Source organism: Arachis ipaensis, chromosome B06 (assembly GCF_000816755.2).
Source record: "Arachis ipaensis cultivar K30076 chromosome B06, Araip1.1, whole genome shotgun sequence".
In the NCBI taxonomy this organism is placed as follows: Eukaryota; Viridiplantae; Streptophyta; class Magnoliopsida; order Fabales; family Fabaceae; genus Arachis; species Arachis ipaensis.
Genome location: NC_029790.2, coordinates 27,087,341 through 27,093,054, shown reverse-complemented (window position 1 = coordinate 27,093,054; position 5,714 = coordinate 27,087,341).

Genomic DNA, 5,714 nt, shown 5'->3' with positions numbered 1-5,714 from the left:
AAGAAATTACATTATTATTTTATTTTTATGTAATAGCACCTAAGTATACAATGCATATTAATTAAATTCTTAAAATAATAGTGATGATTTAAAATTTGTAGTGAAGCTTTTGTTTTGGAAAATTATCCCGTATGGCACTTGAAATAGCGGAGTATAATATTCCTTTATACTAACAAGTAGCCTTAATTAAATTTATCGTGTAGTGAAATTTGAAGGACAAAACTAACCCTCTTAATGAAAGTAAAATGTGTTAGATGATAAAAAAAGTGTAGCGTGGCCAAAAAAAAATTTGCTAAATACATACGTATTTTTTTATATATTTTCATATATATAATTATATATTGTGAATATATACCTATATTAGCTATTAAACACATTTTAACAATTTATGTAATTATTTCACGTGAATTTAGATAGTTAATAATAATAATAATTTTCATTAAAAAAATTAATTTACCTTATTTATTAAATTATACACATATAAATATAATTATTAAATTGACTCACAATATGATCATTATTTATGGTTATGTTTATTAATATTTGTTAATAATAGAATATTTTAATAACAAAATAATACTGAAAATTTTTTTGGCGTCCAACCATTATGAAAATTACTTCATGTTATCATGTCTTTGAGAATTTTTGTTAAATAGTAATTTTAATTGGCAAATTTAGTTTGATTTGTTTACTACTTGTTTAGTGTTTAAAATTTATAAGTTCATATACTAACAAGTATTTTAATATATTTTAAATTATTATTTAATTATTATTTTGATAATTAAATTATAAAATTTGATTTGATCAAATAAATCATCTAAATGGAATTTGAATTTATTTTAAAGATTATTTGAAAGTTAAAACATTCAAATTCTTTTGTTTATATATCAACTAGTATTTTTACTCGTAATAACATTACAGAAATATAATTTTTTTAAGATTATGGTACACTTTGTTTTGATAGTACAGATTATGTATAGCACAAAAGATTTATAAAATCAAACTACTTTTATAAAAAAAAAGTCCTAGATCAACAAAAGTCTCTGGCTAAGTAGACCAATGTATCTGTAGATAAAAAATCAAATAATAAGATTTTTAGTTATTATTTTTATATGAAAAGTCTAATTTTTTATTAATAATTAATTTTAACATTCGTTATCTAAAATTTAAAATAATTTAACGTGTATGTAGAGAGAAATAGAAAAATGGAGAGAGGTAGATGAGAGAATTTAGGAAGGAAGTTTATTAATTTTGAAAAAAATATTTTCTCTCAATTTTAATAAGAGAGTGTCATGTGACACATTTGATTATTAAATTAGATACTAATATATGATACATAATATAGGTATATTTTAATTTTAATTTTAATGCAATTAAAGAATGTCATGTTGCACATTTTAATTGTCAAATTAGTAATTAGTCATTGATATTGATAGGGGTGGCAATGTGTAGGGTAGGGTAGGATAGAATTTGGATCCAACCCTAACCCTACCCGCGTGTTGAGATTTTTATATAAACTCAACCCTACCCTACCTGCAAGTTGAGAATTTTTCAACCCTAACCCTACCCGCTCTTAACCCGCGGGTACCCGACCCTTTCCGCGGGTTATAAAAAAGATACAATTTTATTATATAATTTGATGATAATTTAAAATATAACTGATTTTTACGTAAAAAAATATTGAATTACCAATTAATAATTTTTTTTAGTGGCTAAGGATATTTTACATTTAGTGAGAGGTATTTGATTCAACATCTACTTAAAACATATTTTTATATAAGTATATAACATATCCATATATATAGAGTGCGGGTTGGTCGAGTAGGGTTGATGCTCAACCCGCACCCTACCCGACCTGCACGAGAACCCTACACGCACCCAACCTTACCCGCTGCGAATCGGGTTGGGTACCCACGGATATGGTACATATTGCCACCACTAGATATTGATAATGATATATAAAATAAATAGAGTGGTTGAAGGAACGAGAGAAATAGAGGAAGGAAGAGGGAGGATAGGAGAATTCTTTAATTTTAGAAGGAAAGATTTGAATTCAATTGCAATGAGATTGGTTGTAAAATTAGTAAGAAGAAGAGGAAAATTTCTTAATTTTGGAGAAAAAAAATTTGATTCTAATTGCAATGAGAGAGTGATATGTAACACATTTTAGTTGTAAAATTAGAGATATATAATAGATAATAGATATTTTGCTATAAAAAAATTTCAAGCCTTTTATAATTTATTTTTTTCACATTAATCAAGCAATCAAAACTCAATATATAAAATTTTACTTTATATATATTGAAAATAGTTTTAAACTTGTAAAAAAATCTTAATAATTAATAAAAATTGTGAGAAAGAGTTGAGATTTACAAGGTAAAAAGAATAACTCAATTAATTTAATTTAAAGTGCAAAAAACAACAAATTTAAGCTATTTAATGTAACGTTTGAAAAATAGTTCAGATAAAAATAAAAAATACATTTAACGTAAAAAACAATTTTTAGTAGTAGGATCCAAAATATTTTTTTTTCTTTGGTTCAGTTTGTGTATATTCACTTATATAGAAGTGAAATATTTAAGTAAAATATTTTTACATATTTTTCATATATAAAATTGTAAAATATGACTAAAATTTTTAATATATATTTTTGCTATTTTGTTAGTGAAATATGAAAATGATATATAAAATAATAAATTTTAAGATTTTTCACAAATTAAAAATTTTTTAGAGAAATAAAAAAAGAGCAAAATTAAATATTCTAACATTATTTTCCAATGATTTTTTAATAAATTTTTAATTCTATAAAATTCATGATAACATATGTATTTAAGAGTTAATTTAAAAAAATAAAAAATAAAGTTTTATTGTTAAAAATGGTTTAGAAAAAAAATGGCTTGACATAATTTATATAAATTATTGACAGATAGGCTCATTGTATATTACCATGAAACAGTTTCAAATTGGGTAGGTTGGACATTTTCATCAATTTCAAACTGAAAAAAGAAAAAATTCGTTGCAGACTTTTTGTAGACCTTTTATTATTGATATGTACAATATTTTTATTCACTAAATTTTAATCACATGTATTATTTAATATATATCTTAATGGTTGTAAAAATTAAAATACCATATTCCAAGCAAATAGAGTGACATATATGAACATTTTCTGTTTGTTTTACACATGGATATAGTATATAGTAGTGTTACATGAATAATCAATTTTAGTTGTTAGTTCATGCTTTCATATACATCTGTTAAAACATATTATTGTTTACTAAAATTTTCTTACATTAACAATTATCACCGTCATATCCAATAATGATTAAATTGAAATAGCTGTCTAAATAAATAACAAAGTTACACATTATATATTTATCTTTGAAAAGATAGAGATGCACATGCTTCTTTAATATCTCAAAGATTGGCTTTAAATCAAACTTGGACGGTTTGTCTTTCAGTTGCTGGAACATCAAATAATCAAACAAGTGGTTATATTATTTATTTCAATTTGACTGGATAACTAGCTAGAGTATCAACTAATTCTGTCAATTTTAATATAAAATTCAATATAATAAGTTCTATTAACACAAAAATACTATCCCACATACTTTTATTTAGACTAATCCTAACTTATCTTTTTATTTAAATGTGATTCAATCACATTACTCTTCTCTTACTTCTAACTACGCTACTGTCAAATTTCACCCAGTCGCATCGTCGTCTTCCATCATGTTCTGGCGACACCACTGCTACACCAAAAAACCGTGCGCTAACTCGACAGTGTCGCGAACATAGCCCTAGGAAGGCACCCTTCGCACGTCGTTGCTGCCTCCGCAGGACCCATCTCACGTGTCATTGATGCCTCATCATCGTACCAGACTTCTCGAGCCATTGTTGCCCTCGCGATCCCATCCCATCGCTGGCATTACGCAACCGATCCTGCAACGCCAACCCTGTGCTGAACGTGCTCTCCATAAAGCCACTTCCTGCATCCTCCGTTGCCGAAGACCATCACAACATGCATGCCAAGGATCGTTGGTAGTCACTTCACCGCCAATTGCAACGAAATCACCTACAAGATAAGTCCCCTTGTAGTTGAATGTTTTTTAATGCGGGCTTGCAGATGTTCTTTCTCTATTGATAGAAGTTTCTTTACTCTTTAAATGGATGTTTTTTTTATAGTATAGATGGATGTTTCTTATTATAGGATTGCGGATGTTCTTTTTATTTGGTGGATATTTTTTTACTTTTAGTTGCATGTATAAAATTTGGGATGTTTTCTTTTTGTTACTGAATGTTTCTTTTTATATTTTTTTGGGCCCTGCGGTGACACGGCAGTGGCACAACACTTGCACGACGCCTGGTTGATGTCAACAGTCTGGCGACGCAATGTGAGAGCTCCCGACATACACGCAGCGATTACTTCTTCGTACGTGTATAGAGAATGGTTATGTGTTTAGAGAAGAATTAAATCTCTAATTCTAATTATTCAAAATTTTATTTTTTAAAATTAAAAGATTAATTGGTTAATAAGTTGTTTAAATTGGTTGGTGGGTGAGTTGCCCCTATACTTTTTTTACTATTTGTTTTTTTTTAGAAAATTGAACTAACCTGTTTCACTGACTGTATTGATATAAAAATTCTCACTTCTTTAGTCTTTATAATTACGTAGTTTGTGTCTTTATTTTTAGAGTTAAACATCAATCAATAATTATCGAAAAAGAAAATATATAGCGGGGTTATTATTTAGTGGTTTTAATTAATTTACTTAACTAATTCTACCTTTAAAAGGCATCTAATCTAATTAAGATAAAAGGAATAAGTAAAAAGGAGTGAGCAAATATCTAAAATTGGCACTTAAATTTATTGGATTTAAAATGGTTTTTAAGATTTTAATTAATTCAATTTAATAAATTATCAAATTTTTATTTATGACTCTTTGTAGTAGTTGGTTTTATCTTCGTTAGTTTGATTTTAAATGTATACTTACGTAGTTAGACAATAACAAAAGTCACATAATAAAAAATTTCAATAATTATCTGACATAGTTAAATTTTTATATTGAATTAATTTAACTCTATCTCATTACGATAAAAATGATTTAAACCCAAATTTGTCTTCCTTATAAGAACCCTTCTGAAATTTGTTATTGTCATTTTGAGCATGTCAAATATATAGTGACAGTCAAATTTTTTAATAGCTTCACTAAGTCTTGGTCATATGGAAAATGAACATAGGACAATCTAATATGATAATTTAGCATGTTGCTAGCGCGCGGAGATACATTCATAGAAAAAATTTTAAGTATTTAAAAAGGCAATTTACATAATAAAATGAGTGGAGCTCAAATTTATTTGATTATAACAATTGAAAATATTTTACACGTGTGTTCAAATTTATATTTATATAAATTTATACTTTATGCAGATTACACATTTATATGTAAACTGTTATATTTTACGATAGTTTACGTTCAATAAAATTAATGCATAATCTGTTTTATTCTGTTGTTGATTATGAAAATGAAAAATTATATATAATTTGTTATATCTCTACCACAGATTATAAATAAATTAAATGTTAAAATCTACTATTAATTATCACAGTTTATAAATAAATTAGACTAATATATAGATTGTCAAATTCACAATATCAAATGAAAAAATTAACCAAAAAAATCATGTCAATTATTTTTTTTGTTAATTTTTTGA